General features: G+C 39.5%; 1 protein-coding gene across 1 annotated transcript in view; it reads right to left on the bottom strand.

The window, feature by feature from the left end:
- LOC128684384 (protein-L-histidine N-pros-methyltransferase) overlaps positions 1 to 27,672 on the bottom strand; it is a 355,068-nt gene that overhangs the window by 106,008 nt on the left and 221,388 nt on the right. The gene's annotated exons all lie outside the window — the stretch shown is intronic.

Here is a 27,672-nt window from a genome sequence, read left to right as displayed (position 1 = left end):
AGTGAGGGCTGACAAGCTGGAGCTTGACTAGCCAGCTCGGTGAAGGCTGAGAAGCTGGTGCTTGACTAGCCGGCTCGGTGAAGGCTGAGAAGCTGGTGCTTGACTAGGCTCGGTGAAGACTGAAAGGATGCAGCTTGATTAGGCTCGGAGAAAGCTGGCCTGCCTACATTCAAACTGATAACTCATCATAAGCCCCAACAATAACACTGAATTTCCGCCTCTGTGTACGTGAGAGATACTATACTGTACATATCATTGCTGGTGCTGCAGGTAACTAGATTTGCATGCACTCTGCAGCGCCAAAGATCTTACATAATTTTTGTAACGTAAAATTAATTGCAGTGTCCACGTGCCAGAGGTTAAAAAAACACTTTTATACAAGACACACTTAGAATATATACATTTTAATGCAATTAAAAGTGAGAAACCAATGGTCAGAAACATGCAACACAGATGAATTATATATATATATATATATATATATATATATATATATATATATATATATATATATATATTGTCGTATATATATAGGTAATAATATATTGTCGTGCCGAATAGGTAAAACTTGGTTTAAATAGCAACGTTCTTCTTGCCAAATAAGGCAAGCTAAAATTTGTGTATGCAATAATTTCTCAAAAATCATTCTGAACCTAACGAAAAAATATATCTCACTGTTTGTTTATTATTAAATTATTGTAAACTTATTTAAAATATATTTAGCTGGATTAGGCTAAATTAAATTGCGCTTGTTATAATAAGGTTGGGTAAGTTCTCTAAAGTTCTTTTGGTACAAAATTATTAATTTTTACAGCCTAGGCAGCAGGTTTGCAAGCATTCTTTAAGGACATGATAACTTGCTGTTCGAGCTTCCACAAAACACTCCGAGGTGTTACAAGTGTGAGTGAGTGAGAATGGAGAAGATAGAGATGTTCGTGGTAGTAGCAGCTGGTGAGAAATAGTTAAGTAAGGCTCAAGCGGAGACCATTTGTGTCTAGATTGGGTGTTGGAATGTGCGATTTTGTAGCATTTGCAGTAATGACGGCTCGCTTGAGTTGTACATGTGACATGTACATGTGATTAGTGTGATTTCAACGATATTTCTTGAGAATACATTTTGCGCAAGTGTCTGAAGGTTTCCCAGATGATGATATGGTGGCTTTGGCGTATATATTGGATTATGGATAAGTTGTCCTAGGTAACTGCCTCATGTTCCCGCCTGTCTGGGGTTAAAAGCATTTTATTATTTACAAGATATTTCATAAATCCCTGATGTGTATATGTATGGGAAAGCCTAAGGTCAGAAACTGTGTTGTCCAATGGATGGAAAACAATGAGGTCAGTGTTGTCAGATGGATTGACGACCTTAAGGTGGGACACATTGTGTCAGACGGATAAAAGATATTAAGGTGGGACACAAATCCAGACAGAGGGAAAATATCAAGGTGGGACACTGTGTCAGACGGACTTACTAACCGAAGAACAGGCAGTGTTGTCATAATACCCTAAACTCAACACACAATGCTGTCAGACGGACGGAAAAATAAGCGGAAGCAGACATAAACCTCAAAGCGCTACTGTACTGCCCCATCTTGTTTTTACACTAATAACATGGATGAGAGGATCCGCCGAGAACAATGCGAGGTGCAACGTAACGCAACACAGCACAACACGGACACACACATTTTATGTGCATGGTATAATTAAAATATATATATATATATAATATATATATATATATAATTTTTTAGGTACCACCTCTATAGCTGGAATGGGGACCCTCATCCTCAGAGAAGACAATAAACGTACCTCAGGGAAAACTCAAGGTTCTCCCCCGGAGCTGTTTGAATATTTTCTTCTCCTACCACCCCCTATATATTTTATATTCTATGTGAACATTTATTGATAAACAGAATACATGTGCAGAAAAACACAAACATGAATACAATGGTACAATGTATTAAAGATCATGAATTTCCTCCAGTTCCTCCGAAGCCGGACGCGAGCCAAGTATGCAGCAAGCATTTCCCCTCTGGATGGCTACGCTGAGGCGCTGGAACATGAAAGTGGCTGCCCTTGGGTACCTGGTGGTGTCGGTGAGTCTGGAACCCAATTCTTTGAGGAAACATGTGGCATTTTTTCCCAATGATCCCAAGGTCTCTGATCCCACTGGGACAAACTGATACTGTTGGCTTAAGTCCCTGTACTTGCTGATCTTGTACTCCTCCCTGAGGTCAGCAGCTCCTCCCTGTCGCCCAACAATGTGATGGATGTAGGTGTCAGTCAGTGTGGACACACAGGTATAGTCCCATGCTAAGAGCTTGCCGTTCTTCCAAGGATAGACGGTGATCCCGTCGGGGCGGTTTGCTGGGTTGTGGGTATTGTTGGCTGCTAGTGATCGGGGCTCCCTCTCGGCTGGGCATCCAGCTGTAGCAAGGGTTCTCTTTATGATGTTTATGATATATATATATATATATATATATATATATATATATATATATATATATATATATATATATATATATATATATATGCGCCAAATAGATACAACTGGTCAATTAGCAAGAACTTATTTAAAATTAAATCCTTTCTAAAAATTTTCTTATACGTATAAAGATATATTTTTTCATTTATGTTAATATAAAACTTAATAATTTTATACCAAAAGAACCTTAGAAAACTTACCTACCCTTATTATATAACAAGCTCAATTTAATTTAGCCTAATCCAACTAAATATATTTTAGTTAAGTTTGCTATAATTTAATAATAAACAAACACTGAAATATGTTTATTTCGTTAATTTCAGAATAAATTTTTGTGAAATTATTGCATACACAAATTTTAGCTTGCCCTATTCGGCAACAAGTGCGTTGCTATTTAAGAGAAAATAGCAAGTTTTACGTACTCGGCACGGCATACGTATATGAAATATATTTCATTGTGTTTATTATTAAATTATTGTAAACTTATGTAAAATATATTTAGTTGGATTAGGCTAAATTAAACTGCGCTTGTTATAATAAGGTTAGGTAAGTTTTCTAAGGTGTTCTTGCTAACTGACCAATTTTATCTATTCGGCACGACATCATATATATAATATATATATATATATATATATATATATATATATATATATATAATATATATATATATATATATATATATATAAAAGCAACAAAATAATAAATGCTTAATTATCACAAATATTAACTCGCGTCCTTTGTTTACAAAATATTTTAACCGATATGAAAACGAAGATTTGGCTATGCGACTTACTCCAATTCTTTTAATATATATTATTTATATTTAATGTTAAATCTGTCAAAAATATTTCAAACTTGTTTCCATTAATGGTGAAAATTACATTCCAAACAACGTGCATTTTCTCTTAAACAAATTAATGCAGTTTACTGACAGACTAACAATACCTGTCATACTAAAACAAACCAACAAAATATAAGAAAATTAAACACAGCGTTAATCAGATGCGCTTCCGTTAAAAAGAAGGAAAAAAAAACAGGGATAATTTTGGCAGCTAGATACAAATAATAGTGTGGCAGCCACAGACATTCTCGTTTAGAAATAATGACGTGACATTCATAGCCTTATAATTGCCATAATTTGTTTAATGTACGAACACAGACAGGGCGCCAGTCGAGAGAAAATGGGTGCGGGGTCTCTAACAGTTTCCTGGAGAAAATAATTAAGAAATTAGGAAATGGGCATAATAGAGATAGTGATTCTACCCTAGGTTAATCCTTCATAGCGAGGACAGAAGCTTTGACGTATAACACTTAAATTATAGGAATAATTGTGGTAATCTGCCGCAGGTAAATACAAAGTCAACTACACAGCGAAAAAATATCGTTTGAGGTTTTCCTCTGGCGGAATCTGTGATGGAAATCCCAATTACACAATAACGATCATTAGAGGGAGAATGATAATGAGGCAGAATGACACGTCAAAGACAAAGTAATTAATCAGTTGGTGTGGCTTAACCCACCGACAGTGTGGCGTCACCCACCGACGCTGTGGCGGCGTCACCCACCGACACTGTGGCGGCGTAACCCACCGACACTGTGGCGTCACCATCTGTACAAGAAAAGATCCCTAATGATTCTGTCTCCCGCCGTACCTCCCACCCTCCTTCCTTCCCTCCTTCCCTCATTCCTACACTCTCTACATCTTGTCGCTTATCACAAAATATTCTACGGTAACTAAACAAGTCATTTCGATCGCTGAAGGAGTTAAGATGATAACTATACAATTAAGCAAACAGGCAACCAATCTGCCAACCTATCAACCAGCCAATCAACCAACCAGTCAGCCGTTAATCAGCATGGTATTAAACGAAAGTAGTATGAACGTTTCAGACCACTAGCTCATCTAAGCAACCACTCCCAGAACCAAGCACCTAGCAACTCAACCACCACCACTACTAACACAACCCCTACCAATCACAACCACCTCAGCACTAATCACAATCACCATACTCTACCATCACAACTACCACACACAGCCACTAATTATCACCACCCCCACAGCTGCCGACGCCACTACCACCCTATACCATCACCACTCATCGTCACCACCAGTACCAACCATCACCACCCCCACAAACAGTCCATCGGTGTAGTGGGGTTAGGTTGTGGGGCTACATGGTGAGGTTGGGGGAGAAGTGAGGGAAGGTAGGAGGAACGACCACCTGCTTATCACCTAACTTTCGTGCCAACACAAAAGAAGCATTTAAGTAAATTTGAGCCCAGAGTTGGTGGTGGTCATTAAGGAACTCTCAGGAGACTTGCATGAAGCCCGCACCTCGCAACAACGCATCGTGCACTAGAAAGTGCTTTCCAGTGTGGCAAGCACGCACCACCAGACGGACGCTCCACCAGCGCACGGACGATCCACCAACTCACGGACGTACGCACCACTAACTCACGTACGCACCAACGCACACTAAGATTTATTATGAATGAAATTTCCCTAGATAAATAACTTATTCCATTTGCAGACTAGATCTAATAATGTTTAATTTATTCGACATCATTTGCAAACCTTATTATTTAGTTGCACAATTCTCCGGTATAAAAAAATATCGTTTATTATTGTTACAGATCTTGGAAGTCCCTCGTAACCACTACTGCTGGTGTGTGTGTGTGTGTGTGTGTGTGTGTGTGTGTGTGTGTGTGTGTGTGTGTGTGTGTGTGTGTGTGTGTGTGTGTGTGTGTGTGTGTGTTCCTCTAAGTCACTCACTGGACAAAGAATGTGATGCTATTACTACTAGAAGTATCGATATCGGCAAAATATGGGTATCGTCTCTCACACACACACACACACACACACACACACACACACACACACACACACACACACACACGTACGTACGTCAAGAAACTGGAGAAAGTGCAGAGGTTTGCAACGAGACTAGTCCCGAAGCTAAAGACTGTGTCATGAGGAGATTAATAAGGGCGCTAAACCTGATAACATTAGAGGACAGACAGGCAAGGGGTGATGATAACTACGTAAAAATCCTAAGAGGAACTGACTGGGTGGACAGGGACAGCATGTTTGAGAGGCGGGAAATGGGAACGAGGGAATAGTTGGTAGATGAAAGCATACTAGAAACAGGGACGTTAGGAAGTATTTCTTCAACCTTAAAGTTTGGAAGCGGAACGACCTGGACAGCAGAGTGGTAAAGGCACAATCCATACATGGCTTTAAGAAGAGATACGATGCGGCTCCCTAAGCTAGAAGAGAGTGAACTCAGTAGCGGCCACCAAAAAGGCAAGGCCAGGAGTGGAGACTCGACCCCTGCAACTAAATTGGCGAGTACCTTTACAAACAAGTCGGTGAGTACTCTCTCTCTCTCACACACACACACACACACACACACACACACACACACACACACAATGATTTTTTTTTTTTTTCAAAAAATGATAGAACATACGTAAATGGGAACACCAGGAACACAGCTCTGCTCCTGTACTAACAAACATACAATTCTAGAGTAACCTAAAAATTCGTAGCTACCAAAAAGAAAAAATACTGAACTTTAAATATGCAAATCTTGTTGTCAAATATTTATTTTGCATAAAAGCATACATAGCAACCTGTCTTAGATTTAACTTCTTTGCCTCTGTTTCCACAGATGCACTGAGGTATCTGTGGAGACAAAGAACTATCTATGGAGGCAAAGAAGAGAATATACTAGAATACAGTGGTACCAACACTGTTGTATAGATGTGAAACATGTATTTTAAGCATTGCAGTGAGAAGGCTGGAGGCAGAAGAAATATTGTGCTTGAGGCCAATTTGGGGTGTGGATATTATGCAAAGAAATCGGAATTTGGAGATTAGGTGTGGAGTTACCAAAAGCATTATTCAGAGGGCTGAGGAGGTTTGGACATTTAGCGAGGATAGAGATAAATAGGATGACTAGGAGAGCGTATAAATCTGGGACTGAAGGAGGGGTAGGGACGGGGTAAAGGTGATTTTGAGTGCTATGGGCTTGAACAGGAGTGGAGGCAAATGGGCTTTATGATTTGACGTGCTGTTGGAGTGTAAGCAAGATACCTTAAAATTTATTAAGAGATTCAAGGAAACCGGTTAGCCGCACTTAGAGTCCTGGAGGTAGGATGCAGTGCCTGAACTCTGAAGGAGGGGTATAGATGTTGCGGTTTGGAGGGTCATTTGAACCGTGACGTCTGCGCCCTTCTAGCAAGACAGTGATTGAATGGGTGACAGTGAAAGTGTTGGCGTCCCTGTCAGGTGACCCTACCTAGCTGAGAGACGTAGGAGTCTTAAAAATTATTATAAATTTGAATAACTGTATTTCACTGCAGAAGTAGTAATAGTAGCCGAATTAGTAGTAGTAGTAGTCGAATTAGTAGTAGCAGTCGAATTAGTAGTAGTAGTCGAAGTAGTAGTAATATCCGTAGCAACAGTAGCTGTAGCAAAAGAAAATTTAAAATTGTCATCGCTGAGGAAAACAAAAACGCATACCACACATGCGTACACGCGTGAATATTTTTTTTTTTATTGTTGCCAGTCACATCAAGCGCCATTTAACACACGGACGCGTCACAGTCACTCCTACATGCAATATAATATTCCAGCAGTGACACACACACAACAAGGTTACTACTATGAGCGCACAAGCACAATTGCTCGTGAATTTACGCCAACTGTATAGAGGCAATAAAGTACAGACCCGAGTCTCTGACATGGATAATGTCCAAAGTTCTGAAAGTCAGGCAGAGAACTTAAATAAAGAAAACCCGTATTGATTCAAGAATGATTAGGCTTGTCTTTCAAACTTGCTAGAGTTCTACGGCAATACCAAAAAAATAGAGTTTGCCTCGCGCTCAACAGACAGAGGATCGAGCCTCCACCACGTCTTGCGCTGAATGTCCTACTATGGGTTTAGCGCTAAACATGTATTATTATTATTATTATTATTATTATTATTATTACCAGGAGAAAAGGTGAATTAACTACTGAGGGAGACGGCTACTTCAAATACAACGGAATCAGACAATGTGTCACCTTGGGTTCAGATGAAGAAAGCAAATCACTCAGAGCTGCTACCTAAAATATATAAGTCAATGAATAGAGGACAATTGCTAGATATGTGAATGTTGCAGTAATATTTATATAAAAACAAAACGAGCAGACAGTATTAAACTACAGGGACGGTTGCTGACATGCTTGCCACGTAGGGGTAACGGAGGAGATACTCTGAAGGTAACCAATAGTTGACTACCTAAAGTGCAACACGGGTTCACAGACAGTAAATCCTTTCTCACAAAACTGAATGAGTTCCACGAGTCTCCTACAGTAGACTGGGTCAAAAATTAAAGGAGCAGGAGTCATTAGAATGGGCAGGTGTGACAGGTAGGGTCGCACAAGGATCAGTTCTGGGACCAGTACTGTTTCTGGTGTGTGTATGAACTACGTACTGAAACCGATGCAAAATCAAGTAAAGGCTACAACCTTAAGTGGACCAAGAGTTTATTGAAATTCAACTCTTCAAATGAAGGGTTATGAAAACTGAGAAATGGAAAATACCTGAAATCGAGTACAAGCTCTGGGGACAGAGGCTGAAAACCTCGCTAAAAAAAAATAAAAAATCTAGGGCAAGAATAGTGCCGAGTATGTCACCATAGGCACACAACAGGCGAATAACCTATGCAACGAATGTACGTTTGGCAAATCGAAAACTGGCTTTTTCATTTAAAGTCATTCACGACCCAGTAAAACTTGTGTTAGGTCCAACTCTGAGTAAGCAGCATCACCTGGAAACCACACCTGACAACGAACGTCAAGAAACTAGAGGAATGTAGGGGTTTGCGAAAAAGGATAGTCTTTGAGTTGATGGAAACAAAGTACGAGTGACTAGAGGAACTGAACCGGACAGGGGGAACAGGGCAGACATGATATTCAAGGACTTTGAGTGTGAATAAGGATAGTGTGTTTGACAGGCACAGGTGAGTCGCAGAGATGGCAGGAAGTATTTCTAGAGCCTCAGGGTGGTTCAAGAAGGGGAAAGATATCAGCTAAGTGGTGAAGAAGAGTCCTTACAGCTTTAAGAATACATGTGATAGGGACACGAGGCAGTTGGGAAGTCAACACAGTAGCGGACATTTAAAAGATAAACCAGGAGCTGAGACTACTACCCTTGCAACCACAAACACAAGACTACATTCTACAAGATTGATGGACTGAACACATCGACTCCAGGCTGAGGGACTGATTACCTCACACTCCTCCTCTCCTTACGCCTTCCTCTTTGTATTGGACTGATGAAGCCACTGTGTGGCGAAACGTTTCCTGAATAAAGATTCCCATATGCTGCATAAGTGTCTTAATCTTCAACTTGTCGGTTTTTCAAACCATTCATCACAACCACAAACAGTTGAGTACATGCACGTGTGAGTATGTGTGTGATCAACTGCACACACAAAGCACGACGCATGTCGCCAAATTTTTGCATTTAGCAAAACTGGGTACAAAAGTGTGCTGCTACCCTGACCTATATGATAGCTACAAAGTGGGAACAAAATCAAGTTATATTTCCCTGTAATATTTCATCACAGGATGAATTTCATACACGGTCTTGAAATCTTAGAACTTGAACGGGGAGACTTCATTAAGTATTCCATAAAGGTTAATCAGCTACGGGACCTTCAATGGTTTAGTTTAGAAGAGATGGAGTGACTATTACTTGGTAATTAGTATCTCTCACAATGGCGTATCTCTCTCTCTCTCTCTCACACACACACACACACACACACACACAAAGAACCAAGAGTCAGGTGGAAGGGCAAGCACACCTTACAGAAACACCCGCGGAAGGACTCCAACCACAACCCCAAAGCAACTGACCAATCTAAACCAAAACCCACACACTGTTCCCTCTGCCCACACCCTCCAAGTCACAAACCCCACCCCTACAGTGGCCCCCCTCGGGGCACAATGCCCCCACACCCTCATCACAAACCCCACCCACACTGCAAACCCCCATAGGCCCCCTCCAGGAGTTTTATGATAAAGTAACAGAAGTAAGAGACGAGAGAGGGGTGCGTTGATTGCATCTTCTTGGACTGAAAGATGGCCTTCGACACAGTTCCTCACAAGAGATTAGTGCAGAAACTAGAGAATCAGGCGGTATAACGGGAAGGGTACTTCAATGGATCAGAGAATACCTGACAGGGAGGCAACAACGAGTCATGGTACGTGATAAGTTATCACAGTGGGCACCTGTGACGAGCGGGGTCCCACAGGAGTCGGTCCTAGGACCAGTGTTATTTTTGCTATATGCGAATGACATGATGGAAGGGATAGACTCAGAGATGCCCCTGTTTGCAGATGATGTGAAGTTAATGAGGATAATTAAATTAGATGAGGATCAGGCAGGCGTTCAAAGAGACCTGGACAGGCTGGACACGTGGTCCAGCAACTGGCTTCTCGAATTTAACCCTGCCAAATGCAAAGTCATGAAGATCGGAGAAGGGCAAAGAAGACCGCAGACAGAGTATAGGCTAGGTGGCCAACGACTGCAAACCTCGCTCAAGGAGAAAGATCTTGGGATGGCCATAACACCGAGCATGTCTCCGGAAGCACACATCAACCAGATAACTGCTGCAGCATATGGGCGCCTGGCAAACCTGAGATTAGCATTCCGATACCTAAATAAGGAATCTTTCAAGACACTGTACACCGTGTACGTCAGGCCAATACTGGAGTATGCAGCACCAGTTTGGAACCCGCACCAGGTCAAGCACGTTAATAAATTAGAGAAAGTGCAAAGGTTTCGACAAGGTTAGTTCCAGAGCTAAGGGGAATGTCCTATGAAGAAAGGTTGAGGGAAATCGGCCTGACGACACTGGAGGACAGGAGGGATAGGGGAGACATGATAACGACATACAAAATACTGCGAGGAATAGACAAAGTGGACAGAGACAAGATGTTCCAGAGATGAGACACAGAAACAAAGGGTCACTCTTGGAAGCTGAAGACTCAGATGAGTCACAGGGATGTTAGGAAGCAGTAGAGTGGCGAGCGATGTAGTGGAGGCAGGAACCATACATAGCTTTAAGACGAGGTATGATAAAACTCATGGAGCAGGGAGAGAAAGGACCTATTAGCGTTCAGTGAAGAGGCGGGGCCAGGAGCTAAGTCTCGACCCCTGCAACAACAATTAGGCGAGTACAATTCGGTGAGTACACACACACACACACACACACACACACACAAGGAACAGTTGTTAAATGTAATTAGAAATGGGGAAAAATATTTCTTATCTGCACATGAGAAATATGAGGGAGAGGGGTGTGAGGAATGGGAGTTAACGTATAAAGAAAACGAGGACTGTGAGATACTGTTACACAGGTGACCTCCACCTCCAGGAACTGAGTTACATGGCCGACCAAACCACCTCGTTCATAGTTGGAAATTTATCCAACCCACCCTACACCCCATTCTTCCCTTCCTTGTCTACGTCAGATATTCAGCTCCCTTCTCATTTTTTTTTTTTTTACTTTTCTTCTGCCTTCCTCCTTCCCTTATTCGTTCATTCTTTTACACTCATTCACTCTCTCTCTCTCTCTCTCTCTCTCTCTCTCTCTCTCTCACACACACACACACAGTAAAAACAGTAGGAGCATACATGATGCCACTGGAGGAAACATGAACGTAAGTTCTGTTTCTGAAATCTTCCACCAGGGCCACGGTTCGACCCCATCCATTGTTTATTCATTGAATATATATATATTTATATTATATATATATATATATCTGTATATTATATATATATATATATATATATATATATTTTTATTATATATATATATATATATATATATAAATATATGTATATTATATATATGTATATTTTATATATATATATATATATATATATATAAATGTATATTATATATAAATATGTATATTTTATATATATATATATATAAATGTATATTATATATATATATGTATATTATATATATATATGTATATTATATATATATATATATATATATGTATATTATATATATATATTATATTATATACATATATATATATATATATGTATATTATATATATAATGTGTATATTATATATATATATATATGTATATTATATTATATATATATATATGTATATTATATATATATATATATATGTATATTATATATATATATATATATGTATATATTATATATAATATATATATATATATATATATATATATATATATATATATATTATATATATATATATATATATATATATATTATATATATATATATATATATATGTATATTATATATATATGTATATTATATATATATGTATATTATATATATGTGTATATATATATATATATATATATGTATATATATATGTATATATATATTATATATATATGTATATTATATATATATATATGTATATTATATATATGTATATTATATATATATATATGTATATTATATATGTATATTATATATATATGTATATATATATATATATATATATATATATATATATATATATATGTCGTGCCGAATATGTAAAACTGGTCAATTAGCAAGAACTCATTTAAAATTAAGTCCATTCTAAAATGTTCTCTTATACGTTTAAAGATATATTTTTTCATTAATGTTTATGTAAAAATTTTTAATTTTGCACCAAAAGAATCTTAGAAAACTTACCTAACCTTATTATAACATGAGCAATTTATTTTAGCCTAACCCAACTAAATATATTTTAGATTTGTTTACAGTAATTTAATACTAAACAAACACAGTGAAATATATTTTTTTCGTTAGGTTCAGAATGATTTTGGCGAAATTATTGCATACACAAATTTTCACTTGTCCTACATGGCAAGATGAACGTTGCTATTTAAGCCAAGATCGCAAATTCTGCCTATTCGGCACGACATATATATATATATATATATATATATATATATATATATATATATATATATATATATATATATATATATATATATATATTGTAAAACAATCGCAGACAGGCAAACTTAACAATGTAAGACAAGCCACGGGGAGGGGGTGGAAATCTTTAGCTCAAGTACTTTCACACCTCTCAGTGCGTCATCAGGAGCTGTGCAATGTTGTAAGGGCAGGAACAGGAGAAATAGGGTAAGTTTTTTGTACCAAAAGAACCTTAGAAAATTTACTTAACCTTATTATAGCAAACGCAATTTAATTTAGCCTAATCCAACTAAAGATATTTTAGATAAGTTTACAATAATTTAATAAACACAAAGAAATATATTTTTTAGTTAGGGTCAGTATGATTTTTGCGAAATTACTGCACAAACAAATTTTCGCTTGCCTTATTCGGCAAGAAGAGCGTGGCTATTTAAGCCAAAATCTCAAATTTTACTTATTCGTCACGACATTATATATATGTAAAACCAACATTCAAAAGCACACAAATAATGTAAGGCCCTTCTCAGGTTATCAACAATAGTTTTGAAGGGACTTGAGCTAGACCCTGCCACAGCCATGCATTGTGGATGAATCATATGAAGCTGGCATGGTACAGAGGTTAGCGCACTGTCTTCCTAGTTATAGGACGGGCTCTCAGTGGATTTGAGTCCTACCCAGCTTTGCGAGTTGTTTCTAACCCTGTTAGTACGATTTCGCAAAAACCCACTAGGTCCAACAATGGGCCAGGAGCTGACTCGACCCCTGCAACCACATATAGGTGAGTATAACGACACGGCTATACAGGTATAATCTCACACGTTAAACACAGCTATATACATACCGCTCAACTTGCTCAAAATGTCTATATGTATACTGAACCAAGTTAAAAACGGCTATATGAATTAAGTGACGTACGTTAAACACCGCAATATGAATACTAAGAACGATATTAACACTGTTATATGAATAGTGAACCTTACCCCCCCACCTTCATATATGCTGGGATTTAATAACCCCACAGAGGCTTTAAATTGCCACAAAAACAGGCAATCACGTTCAGCGCTGCAGGAAAGAAACGTAGGGCGACGCAACGTATGCTATAATTAGGCGTGATTAACACAATTTCTTCGTGCGAAATCAAGGCACTACTCAGGTTGGTGTTGGTGTTGGCGGCACACGCGAAGACAAACTGGGCAGGCACGCAATTCTCCTATTGATCACTGACTGATGTGGGTTTGTGTGTTTGTGTAGGAACCTTTGACCAGAATGAGTGTGCTCGCCTTCTGTTACCAGGCAACGTGCTCCAGCTCTTGGGCGGCGCGTCTTAACCTCTAATCAACTGATGTGATGTCTCAAATACCAGCAGTCTCTAATATACTTCCTTAGGACATTTCGCTCGCTCCTGGTCGCATATCTATTCGAACAGAACGGGACCTATATTTTCCCCAAGCATATATAAAAGATCTAAGTCCGTAATTTTGACTACAATGCTATTTCGGGAGATTGAAGGCCTAAATTATAATATATATATATATATATATATATATATATATATATATATATATATATATATATATATATATATATATATATATATGTCGTGCCGAATATGTAAAACTGGTCAATTAGCAAGAACTCATTTAAAATTAAGTCCTTTCTAAAAATTTTCTCTTATACGTTTAAAGATATATTTTTTTCATTAATGTTAACGTAAAATTTTTTAATTTTGCATTAAAATAATCTTAGAAAACTTACCTAACCTTATTATAACAAGAGCAATTTATTTTAGCCTAACCCAACTAAATATATTTTAGATTTGTTTACAATAATTTATTACTAAACAAACACAGTGAAATATATTTTTTTTCGTTAGGTTCATTATGATTTTGGCGAAATTATTGCATACACAAATTTTCGCTTGTCCTATATGGCAAGATGAGCGTTGCTATTTAAGCCAAGATCGCAAGTTCTGCCTATTCGGCACGACATATATATATATATATATATATATACATATAAAAGCTGAATAGGTATAAATGGGTCAGTTAGCAAGAACTCGTTTAAAATGAAGTCCTTTATAAAATTTTATCTTATACAGTTAAAGATTTTTTTTTCATTTACGTTAATATAAAATTAATGATTTTGTACCAAAAGAACCTCAGGAAACTTACCTAACCGTGTTATTTTATACCATTTTAATATTCTTACCTAACCCTGTTATTGCAAGTGCAATTTAATTTAAAGTAATCCAGCTAATATTTTATACAAGATTACAATAATTTATTAACAAACACAATGAAGTATATTTTTTTTCATAAGGTTCAGAATGAGATTTGCGAAATTATTGCAACACAAATTTTCGCTTGCCCTGTTCGGCTTGGAGTGCGTTGGTATTTAAGCCAAAATCGCAAGTGTGTGTGTGTGTGTGTGTGTGTGTGTGTGTGTGTGTGTGTGTGTGTGTGTGTGTGTGTGTGTGTGTGTGTGTGTGTGTGTGCGCGCGCGCGCCCGTAAAACCAAACCCCTAAGCAACTGAAAGCACGCAGGAACAAAGGTGAGTCTTAACTTTAAACATACTTATGAGGCTAGCCTAGTGGTAAATCTCTGGACCTTATCCTGATTTCTTGAATGTTTGAAGAAACATCGATTTCATGCTGGTGATGCATGTTCAGATATCAGCCTCACGTAAATGGGGTAAACTGAAGTTTTTCCCGAGATTCCTGAAACCTATTCCTATGTTCAACGGCAGCTTTTCTTAAGAGGGCTTATGACTATAAGCTGGGTGCAATGACACCTCGTACGTCTTGCTTTCTGACACAAGAGGTTTTCATTTCAACTGATACTGTACTGTTCGTTTCCTTTCCCTTTCTCTCATCCTCATCTTATGCTAACCAGGGTTGATACATAACAGCCATTAACCCAATCGGTCTTGTAGCTTGCAATCTCATCTTGCATATTTTGCATCTTCCTTCCGCATTATCCGACTATGTTAGGACACTGACATATGAAGATGAGAATGGGAACAGAGTAAGTCTTTCCGACAGCCCTAGAATATGCTGTCTTCCCCACCCATAACTTTCCTGTCTTATTTCTTCCAATCCATCATATAATTAGGCATGTTAATAAGCACGTTTTCAATTCTCTGTACACGTGTTGCTGGCAATTACTGAATCCTATCCTTTCGAAGTGGTCGTCAAGATTTGGAGGGCTACTGGTCAACAATTAAGAACTAAACTGTTACCTTTCATGAATACTACTACATCCGCAGTTTTCCAGTTTTATAGTATTCCTTTTAACCCTATTGTAATATTTCAGACCTTCATTAAGAACGTGCTCAGGGTTTCTACCCTCTCATTCAATGCTCACGCAGAGATACTGTTTGATCTCAATACTTTCACTATATCCAACTTCTTTAGGCGCACCATTACCTCACCTTCGGTTAAAACGAATATTCTAAGATTCCTTCACTCTGAGATTCTTTCACTTCTGGTAGGTGTCCAAATTCGGCCGTAAATTCCTCTTGAACTCTTTTGACGAGTTCCTCGAAAACTTTTCCATCTGACCGTGATGTGTTTTAAGTCCCGTGTTGGTCAAATCAAATGATGTGATCCACGTCCATTTATTAGTTTTGATCACATGATGTGATCCCTGTTCTTTGTAAGTCTAATCGCATGATGTGATTAGACTAACTCACAAATCGAGACATGGTAAGCGTAAGATTCTACAAGCCAAAATAGATAAATATTATGGGGCATATATGGTTATAACGTACAAAATACTCAAAGAACTAAATTATCATATTCAAAAAGCCTGTCTGGAAAGTAAATTGGCCAAAGTGATGATGGTAAGTGTTCTTTCGGTCTCAGAGTGGCTAGCCAACTGCATTTTCAAGTGGGTATGAATGCGTTTTAGAGGCTCGGAATTAGTAAAAGTGGTAGTTAGTAATGAGGAGAGACCAGGAGCTAACACTCGACTCTTGCAGACGTAACTCAAAATAAAAATGTAATGTCACTAATGATGTCAACGAGATAAAGTCAGTTGATCACATGAAAATGCTGGCCCACAGATGGCTCCAACTTCATCCTGTCCCCTACTTGTATGTCTCATAACAATAAAAATGCTTTGAAATGAGCAGATGTAGGTAACAGCTCTTAGCTTGCCAATAAAAATATGAATCCTTAACCTGTAAATAGCTTGTCAATAAAGATAAGGGATCCTTAACCTTGTCAAACCCTGTGTATAAAAAAAAAAAAAAAAAAAATTCTGAGGAAAAAAAAAATTCCCTGCATGTACTGGGATCATCGTCAGCACATTCTCAGAGTCGAAGAGGTGTCTCAGTGTCATGATCGAAATATTAAAACAAGTCTGGAGATAAATGGCGTAAAGCCGACAAGTGGTGAAAAAGACAGAATTGCAGAAAGGAACTTATTGAGACGTTTCGCCTGTGGACTGAAGAACCTATCCACAGGCGAAAGGTCTCTAAGTTCCTCTCCGCAACTGCATCCCCCTTCCCCACGCTAACCTCCTTTGAACAGATTTGATGTAATACTTCACTTCGTCTTATTTTCTTTACTCCAATAAGAGGTTTCCGTCCCAAATCATTCACTGTCTCTGGCCTCCTTTTCCTGGTTCTAACCATCATTAGTTATCACTTGATAGGCTGTACCTAACAAAATCAATGACCACATTCACTCTCCTTCTCATATCTTTTTCTTTAACCTTCGTATCTCTAATAAAAATTAGGCAATTCCATGTACATAAAAGATGGAAGATATAAGGGTACAGCATCAATGCAAAATAATAACAAATAGTTACGACCTATTTGAAGTGGATATAATCAGTAGAAAGAAAGATACAGAAGACGCAAAGAAACTGAACCATGAGAGAAATGAGGAAGAATAGAGAACTGTTTTCTACTGAGTAAAGAGCCATGTTTCCTCAATGGTAAACTGAGAAAAAACACGATGACTTCAGCATACTAGTAACTTTCTTCACGTCATGTTAGACTGCTGGACACACAGGACACAGCTTACACTATATGATAATCCATACAGTTTGGCAGAACACCTGCAACACAATCCTGTTTCTGTAACTACAAATGTATAAACACAAATTGATACTCTCATACAATCTTGTCACCACCAGTCCTCTCCAATTTCCAATCGTTCCCTTCCCTTCACCTATATAGATAGAATCATCATGTTCACCTGCGTGTCGCCTTAATTACAACCTAATTATCTGATAATTTCACTGAAAACTGATGCATCAAACACGAAGCTGGTTGAGAAAAGGGTGTATGTGTGTGCGTGCTAACTTCTATTCCACCCCTCTCCTCTAACGTCCCACACTCCCCTTTTTCTCGTTCCCCCTTTCTATCACTCCCTCACTCACCTCTGCCCCATTCGAAACACGAAGGCAAATATTAACGTGCACCTGAAGTTATCAAATGGAACAATGGAAGTCGGTACTGAATTGAAGCACGTTACCTGGCAGAATTCATATATAATTACCTTATGCTAAGTTACCTTGGGATTTCATGGTACTATTCTCGCTCTGAATTAAGGCGACATTTGTAATGGGCGTAGACGGCATGCAAGGTCGCCTGAACAAGGTGTGGTTCATAACACTAAATATCATATTTTCTATCCAAATGGTCATGTTTTGAGCTGGTATCACCACAAATGCTGTTTTTTCTTTTGCTACTGCTGCTAGTGCTACGGTTTTTACTATTCATATTCCCTCTTCTGTTACTGGTGTGTGTGCTGCTACTCCCGTTGCTGCTGCTACTTGTGCTGTTGCTGCTCTTGATATCACTGCTATTACAGCAGCAGAAACAGTTTGACAGCAGTTTTCTATACTGACGTCGATGAGCATCAGCAACGATCATGTATAGTGTTCTACAAAAGCCAGGATCCTTTTCTGACAAATTACAACTATACTGAATTAGTTGACAGCAGAGTAGCACTTTCTACTAACTTGGGTCATTCAGTAGCGAGTTCTGTTGACGCTGGTAATGGAGTAATGTGTTCTGTTAACGTTGGTAAAAGGGTGTTCTCTTGACGTTGTTGGAGTAGTGTTCTATTGATGTAGATGTTGGAGTAGTATGTTTTGACGGCGTTAGTAGTCAAGTGGGGTGTTCTGTTGACATTGGTGCAAAGTGGAATACCATTATATTTCACTCCTCTCACTTGCCACTTAATTTTCTGTCCAGAGGCGAAACACATGATTTACACTCAAGTAATAGCTATTGCGAAAACATTTATGCTAAGCCTTTTAGTTATAGTTTACAAGCAAGACCCAAAAATTTACATAAATATTATTTCCAGACATAACTAATTTCACACTGTATAGCGCCTGGGGAATAAGACTTTATCAGATTTGATCCAATCAAAGAGAGGGTCGTTCCAATTCCTTGGATAAAACAAGTTTTTCACCAGCACCAAAATACTTTTGTTTAAAACTATAATGCTAAACAAGCCAATAAGTTTCTAATACGCTATGTTATTTTCATTAATATAACAGTTAAAATAAAAAGAGGAATTAAAAAAAATGAATATTTTTAGCTGATGTAGCTGCGAAGCTGGTAAGAAATTAATCCGAGATTTTTTCCAAGCAATAATACGTGGCCAACTTCAGTACAACTGGTGAGTGCTGCACACTAACACGCCAGCTAATGTGACCTCATAACCTTCAAAAGATACTTAGTTTCTGATACGTACATCAAGCCAATCAAAATTTCAACCACATCGTGCATGTTATTTTCAGACTAATTTCTTGTACTTGCGTTATTTAGGTTAAGGAAGATAAGACAGTCGTCTTTAAAAAAATTAACCAATTATAAGGTACAACAATAATAAATGTAATAATGCATACAGGCGAGAATAATTTATTACAGCGCGAACAAAAAGCGTGGACGCGCCGAGTAGACTAAACTGAATACGTAAAATACTCACTTTTACATTTCTGCAACAATATTGCTGTACCATCTTCAGGGGTACAAAAAACGACGTTTGCTTAGAAAGATTATTTTGGGATTAACGACTAGCAGAAAGCAGCCAAGATTCCTGTTCTATATACAATAACACACAAGACACAACTGCAATGAATACTCATTATGGCATTACTTGGTCTAAGGGGAAAATGCAGACATCAACACCTTATCACGTAGCAGCTGCAATGAAGTATAAGTGGGTTAGATGACTGGAAATTTGTCCTTTGTCCACACCCGTATATGAACACATACGTGCTTGCCGCACCATAAACACGAACAATGTTTATACTTGACATCTTACCATGGCTTCACACCACTTACATTGGCTCAGGACGAGCGTGGTTATCTGTAAAAAAAAAACTAACGCAAAATGTCAGTAATCAGCGCTCTGTCGTACCAGACACCATTACCCAGAATTAGTATTATCTTGTATACTAAAGTGTAGGGAGGCAAAGAAAAAGTTTATGCCAACGAAAAGTTGCCCCAATAAAAGCGTGTTCTGCATGTCTTCATATTTTAACTTGTCAGCATTACGCCTATATGTATATTATACAACTGTATTTCCCTATACTAGCTCCTTGGCCTAACATTATGCAACTGCAGTTCCAGCAATCAGTTCTATGTCAAAACTATATATCTGTAGTTTCATCAATTAGTTCCACATCAACATTATACTACTATAGTTCCATCGCCTAGTTTCATGTCAACATTATTCTACTGTGACATTCACTATCATTTCTTTGCTTCAATACATCAATGTTACCCTCTCCCAGCTCCTCGTCTCAACACCACAATGGCACCTCCCTTTACCAGATCCTTGTCTCACTAAAATAGCGGTTCGATCTGCCAGTTTCTTGTCTTAATACAACTGCAGATCCTTCTACCAGTTCCTTATTTCAGCAAAACTGTAGGTCCCTACACCAGCTCCTCCTCAGTAAAACCAAGTTCCTTATTTTACACTTATGCTAGACAGTTGTTTGGCAACCATCGCGTCTGTCACGCAACTAGCAGATGCAGGATCCAGCCACGGACTTCGCATCTAACATCAAGATTATATACAATTATGTTATTTGTTAGGGAAGTTGCAAGCTTTCTAACATTCTCATACTATACTATTATTAATAAATTGAAAAGCAAGTGCTAAATCCGTATGGGTCATACAGCTATCGTGCTATTCAAATGATAATTGTACCAGAATCTAGTACGAGCCTGGTGGTTATATTACGCACCCCACATCCGTTCACAGCAGTTTCAGCTAAGCGGCAGATCTGAGGCAATGAACAACAGGTACCTGCCAAGGTGAACGATTTACAGGGGTGAATCATAATCAGTAATTTTGCAACTTGACAATATGACCTCAGATGTCAGCTAGATTTATTCTGGCTATATACACTAAATGTAATTTTTTTTTTTTTTTTTTTTTGCTTTTGCAAAGCACATAGTTTATGTGAAGCAGAGCTAAGAATCCGAATATTGGTCACAGAAACAAAGGATAAAACAATAAAAATATCAGAAGCAAAACAAATCAAATGTAAAGACAAGGCTGGAGAACATAAAGGGGAGCTAAACTAAGCAAAGATTAATCATGCGTATTAATGAGGTAGTAGAAACAAGACAGGTAACAAATACAGTAATGGGCGTACGTCACATGCCCGTGATTTTCATTAGCCAGTAATTATGAGGAAACACAATGGATACAACAATAGGGGAAGAAGAAAATTATTTGAGTAGTCTGTGTAACTGAGAAGGGAATGGGGGTATTGCGCATGGATTTAAGGGGTCGGGTGGAAGACGGGGGACGAAGAGGGTGGTACAGGAGAAGGGAATGAAGTGAGGGGAGAGGTAGGGGATAAAAGTTTAACTGTTGGATTTGGAATAACTGGTATTATTGTGTGTACAGGTAAAAGGGAGGAAAGGGATAGGCTTCGGGGAAAGGGAGCGGGGGGTAAGGGGAAGTGGGGAGAAAGAAACGAATAGATGGAAAAAGAAAAAGATGAAAGTCAGAAGTGACTGGGTTTAGTAGCACCGTAAATGAGTTGAAAACATGGCTCCATCATTTTTTTTTTTTTTTTTGAAGTAAGTTGGTTGAGTAAGTGGCTCCATCTACAAGTGGGTGGAGATTTCACAAACACACAATAATCATGTTTAATAAAAATTAACTTCCAAATGCTTTAACATACACACAAAAAAGGACGCGCGCGCGCACGTGCAGGCCTAGTGTCTATCGGAAAGCGCCTCTGAAAATTGTTAACTAACACAGACAGTTACCTGAGGTGTTACTTGGGGTATCTGTTAGTCTGGTAATATGGCTTGGTCTGCAGTCTTCGAGAAGCACTTATCTGTTTTCTCAACACTTGAGAGTGGTGAAGGACGTGGTTCTAATTTGGAATAAGAAACTGAAAATTTGTTTGGATAAGGTTGAACAGAAATCGCTTTGTTGTTCTCCAGGATGAGTGCACAGGAGACAGGCAGGAAGACTGCCTCGGCAACTAAAGCTAAGTTTACATTTACTGTCAGGGACCTGCAAATCAAATACACAAATAAAGTACTGTGTAACAAGGGCAGGAAGACCTGACAGTGTGCGCGCGTTGCCCCAGATTTAGTATCGATGTTCTACTTAGAAGCTTTTATAAATAATGTCAGGTTGTGAGAACAACTCCATTATCTACCTTAGTACATAACAAATTTTTATTTTATTAAATCGGAGAGAGAGCTCCTAACTATATAAAACATTTTGCCAAGAGGTGTGGGCAGTGAGTGGATGTCTAGGGCAAGTAGTATAAATTCCAGCCCACCCTATTCTCATCCAGTCATGTCTTGCCATCAGTAGCACAGTCAGTGCCTTACACCATAACACTTATTTCCATTGAGTTTTGGCCGATATAAACTGTGTGTTCATATTCTAATCAACTGTGGAGCCAGAATAATGACATCACCAATGTGTATGAAAAGTAATTACTTCAGCAATGTGGGTGAATCAAGAATAATAACGTCAGCAGTGTGGGTGAGGACAGGATAATGTCAGCAATGTGGGAGAGGTCAGAATAATAACGTCAGCAGTGTGGGTGGAGGACCGTTGATGACGCAGCACCAGTAATGTGCCACTGGCTGACATTGCAAGTCACCTGATTAGCTTAATTAACTAGCATTTACCTGAGGGCCATGTTCGGCACCACTCTCTCGTGACCAGGTTGAGGGCCACACATCCTGGTGGTGGCACTGTGTCATGGTCACTGCTGATAATAACCACATTGCCAACATTTAGCCCATTCTCGCAACAAGATGGTAAATCGTTCAGATCTCCACGTACCCTAGCGCATCTCAGCAACCCCACTGCCAGACGTGGATAATCAGTGAGAAGGGTGTTGAACTATTCATTCTTATTGATGTCGAGCCTCTAATTCTTTACAATGTTGAGCCTCTCATTCTTAATGGTGTGACTTGTTTCCAGAGTTCTACTGGGATTAACTAGACAGTAGCTGCACCGCGAGACTACATGCTTGCAGGGTGAAGTTAATGTAGGTGAGGTGCCTGCAATAAGAGGGTGGACGCACGGACGTTGACGTGTGGGGGAGGCGTCGGTGGACGTGCGTGTGCGTGTATGCGGGTGTTGGTGGATTTAAACTCGACCTTAGTCACACGATCAAACTGCAAACTTGACCTTTAGCGTTAACGTATGAGATATTATCTGACTCCGTACTGAAGGAATGCAAAAAAAAAAGAAAAAAAAAAAAATACAGTGAAGATTCGAGCCCTCGTGCTGGTGGTGCCGGAGTTCCTCGCTACCATGAATGTGTAACAGTGGCTACGCATGCCGGGATGGTAATGCTAGGGTCTCTAGACCGCAGGTTCGAATCCCATTCACTATACTGAAATTTAAGAGATGCGTCCTCCTCCTCCTCCAACAGAAACATTAAACCGGGTTTAAAATCCTTTTCTTCCATCTGTAACTCTATGAACTGTCACATGAGCCTTGTAATATCTTACCGGCTGTGCAACAGCCTGTCTGTATAAGAAATTTCACGTTATATATGGCAACAACAAAAAAATACTACGCACAATAAACGCTCATAAATTGATCTCTGCTTTTAAGTAACGCCAAATGTGTCGAATATCGAACTTTTATCCACGAAAAAAAAATTTAGTCACTGAACATTTCTCTATTAATTTGATATCATCAACGGCTGTAAAAATACTCATTCTTAATTATTTTGATTTGAAAATTTAAATTTTGCAATGAACATATTATATTTATATATAAATTTTTAAACACGTGAATTTCACAGAACATATAACTGAGTATGTATACTTCATTTATTACAAAACTGTTTTTATTACTATTTGTCCACCTCACGGACAGAGAAAAGACTTCTATACCACAAGACGGGCAGCAAACAGTCGCTAATCTTCGGCTGTACTTTTCTCAACACTTCATCTGGAATTACTCATTCTTCGACTGGCTGGAATCTTAACATGTGCACATAGAATCAAACATTAAAATTTATCCAATGAAACTTTGGACCTAGAGATGGCTTCAACTTCATCCTCTTCCCTATTTGTAGATTTCATATTAATATTCAATGGACATTTTGCTATGGAGGACTTTTAAATAAAAGTAGGATTTTTTTAGTCTAACTCTTGAGAGCTTGAGAGAGAGAGCTTGAGAGCTTGAGAGAGAGAGAGAGAGAGAGAGAGAGAGAGAGAGAAAGGGAGAGAGAGAGAGAGAGAATAAGGGCACGTGAGTGTGCGCGCGTGCGTGCAGTAGCGTTCGTGTGCGTGCGTGACGTCCTGCGTCCTTGCTCGTCCGTACGCGCTTGCGCAAGCACTATTGTAATTATTAAAAACAAAAAAAAAAGAAAATTAAGATGGTCTCCCACGAACTTAGCTCTACTTCTTAAGAGACAAGTAATTACACACAAACACGCGCACAAACAATAACAAACATTCGCCCACTAACACAAATACATAAACATGGTCATGAACAAATAAACGCACATGCAATACAAGGGATATACACACCGACTAGCTTATCAATTGTATATACACTTCGGAGTTTATTCTCTATTTAAGGGATTAAGTATCCTTGTTTTATAATAACAAGGAGAACAGAGGCTTGAATGACCTTCGTGCAGTCGACAGGTCTTCAACGAAACTAACACCACAACGTAACACGATAGGGAAAAAACAGTGCATAGCAATACACACACACACCAAAAAAAAAAAAAGGAGTAACGCATGAATGGGCTCAAAGCGAGCGTGCGCGCCAAGGACGACTAATAAGCATACACAGAGGCCAGCAGAAACAGATGTATGTGGTCACTACAAGCACGCAAGCACTCCACGTCTGACGCCAGAGCAAACTATGCATACCAAGAGAATTTACACTTTACATAGAGTAAAAAAAAAAACTTATCTAGGAAGACCGGGAAATTAAGGAAATAAAGGTGGCAGTTCTTCTTAGAGCTTAATCTTCTTGATATACTGATGTCTTGCTTTGTAACCAAAGGTATTATTTAATTGAAAAATCTCTGTCAATAGTAGAGCAAGCAGTATTGTTCTGTGTGTGTGTGTGTGTGTGTGTGTGTGTGTGTGTGTGTGTGTGTGTGTGTGTGTGTGTGTGTGTGTGTGTGTGTGTGTGTGTGTGTGTGTGTGTGTGTGTGGATTCGCCTAATTGTGGTTGCAGGGGTTGAGACTCAGCTCCTGGCCCCGCCTCTTCACTGACCGTTACTGGGTCCTCCTTCTCCTTGCTCCACAAGCTTTATCAAACCTCGTCTTAAAACTAATATGGTTCCTGCCTCCACTACATCGCTTGCCAGACTATTCCAGTTCCTGACAACTCTGTGGCTGAAGAAATACTTCCTAACATCCCATTGACTCATTTGAGTCTTCAGCTTCCAATTGTGACCCCTTGTTTCTGTGTCCCATCTCTGGAACATCCTCTCTCTGTCCACCTTGTCTATTCCACGCAGTATTTTGTATGCCGTTATCATGTCTCCCCTGACTCTCCTGTCCTCCAGTGTACTCACCAAATTGTGGTTGCAGGGGTCGAGACAGCTCCTGGCTCCGCCTCTTCACTGATCGCTACTAGTTCCTCTCTCTCTCTCTCTCTCTCTGCTTCCAGAACTTTGTCATACCTCGTCTTAAAGTTATGTATGGTTCCTCCCTCCACTACATCACTTGTTAGGCTATTCCACTTCCTGACGACTCTATGACTGAAGAAATACTTCCTAACATCCTTATGACTCGTCTGAGTCTTCAGCTTCCAATCGTGACCCCTTGTTTCTGTGTCCCCTCTTTGGACAACATGTCTGTCTACCTTATCTATTCCACGCAGTATTTTGCATGTCGTTATCATGTCTCCCCTGACCCGCCTGTCCTCCAATGTCTTCATTCCGATTTCCCTCAACCTTTCTTCGTAGGACATAGCCCTTAGCCCTGGAACTAGCCTTGTTGCAAACCTTTGCACTTTCTCTAATTTCTTGACGTGTTTGACCAGGTGTGGGTTCCAAACTGGAGCTGCATACTCCAGTATGGGCCTGATGTACACAGTGTACAGTGTCTTGAACGATTCCTTACTAAGGTATCGAAACGCTATTCTCAGGTTTGCCAGGCGCCCATATGCTGCAGCAGTTATATGGTTGATGTGTGCTTCCGGAGACATGCTCGGTGTTATGGCCATCCCAAGATCTTTCTCCTTGAGCGAAGTTTGCAGTTCTTGGCCACCTAGTCTATACTCTGTCTGCTGTCTTCTTTGCCCTTCTCCGATCTTCATGACTTTGCATTTGGCAGGGTTGAATTCAAGAAGCCAATTGCTGGACCACGTGTCCAGCCTGTCCAGGTCTTTTCGAAGTCCTGCATGGTCCTCATCTGATCTAATTCTCCTCATTAACTGCACATCATCTGCGAACAGGGACACCTCTGAGTCTATCCCTTTCATTATGTCATTCACATATACCAAAAATAGCACTGGTCCTAGGACCGACCCCTGTGGGACCCCGCTCGTCACAGGTGCCCACTGTGATACCTCATCCCATACCATGACTCGTTGTTGCCTCCCTGTCACGTATTCTCTGATCCACTGCAGTGCCCTTCCTGTTATACGCGCCTGATCCTTAGTTTCTGCACTAGTCTCTTGTGAGGAACTGTGTCGAAAGCCTTCTTGCAGTCCAAGAAAATGCAATCAACCCACCCCTCTCTAACTTATCGCACTTCTGTAACTTTGTCATTGAACTCCAGAAGGTTTGTGACACAGGATTTGCCTTCCATGAATCCGTGCTGGTTATCGTTTATAATCTTGGTCCGTTCCAGGTGATCCACCACTCTCCTCCTGATAATCTTCGGTCTTCCATACCTCAGGTAGTTGCCCAGTTTCAAGGGATGTGTTGAAGATTGTGGTTAATGGCACACACAGTATATCTGCTCCCTCCCTGAGGACCCACGGGGAGATGTCCGGTCCCATTGCCTTTGAGGTATCAAGGTCACTTAGCAGCTTCTTCACCTCCTCAGTTGTGTGCACATCGTCCAGCACCTGTTGGTCTATTCCCTGTTGGTGTCCCCCTCTGTCCTGTCTTCCCAGAGTCCTTCCTGTCTCCACTGTAAATACTTCCTTAAGTCTCCTGTTGAGTTCCTCGCATACCTCTTGATCATTACTTGTGAGTTCCCCGCCTTCTTTCCTCGGCCTGATCACCTGGTTTTTGACTGTCGTTTTTCTCCAAATGTGGCTAAACAGCAGTTTCGGGTCAGACTTGGCTTTCGATGCTGTGTCATTTTCGTACTGTCGCTGGGCCTCCCTCCTTATCTGTGCATATTCGCTTCTGGCTCTTCGACTGATCTCCTTGTTTTCCTGAGTCCTTTGCATTCTATACCTATTCCATTCTCTAATGCACTTAGTTTTTGCCTCCCTGCACCTTTGGGTAAACCAAGGACTCACTTTGGTCTTCCCATTGTTTCTGTTGCCCTTGGGAACAAACCTTTCCTCTGCCTCCTTGCATTTTGTTGTTACATACTCGATTTCATTTACTGTCTTTCCTACCATTTCTCTGTCCTACTGCACCTCCCGCTGGAAGTTCCTCACACCTGTGTAGTCCCCCCTTTTATAGTTTGGCTTTTCCCATTCGACTCCTGTTACCCTCTCCACATGTAGCTCCGAGGGGCCTCTCATATGTGATGTCATCAATGTCTGAGCTACTCAGGGTGAACACAAGGTCCAGTC

This window comes from Cherax quadricarinatus, chromosome 4 (assembly GCF_038502225.1).
Source record: "Cherax quadricarinatus isolate ZL_2023a chromosome 4, ASM3850222v1, whole genome shotgun sequence".
NCBI lineage: Eukaryota > Metazoa > Arthropoda > Malacostraca > Decapoda > Parastacidae > Cherax > Cherax quadricarinatus.
Note: the sequence above shows the minus strand (reverse complement) of the source record. Positions and strands in the feature narration are given on the sequence as shown.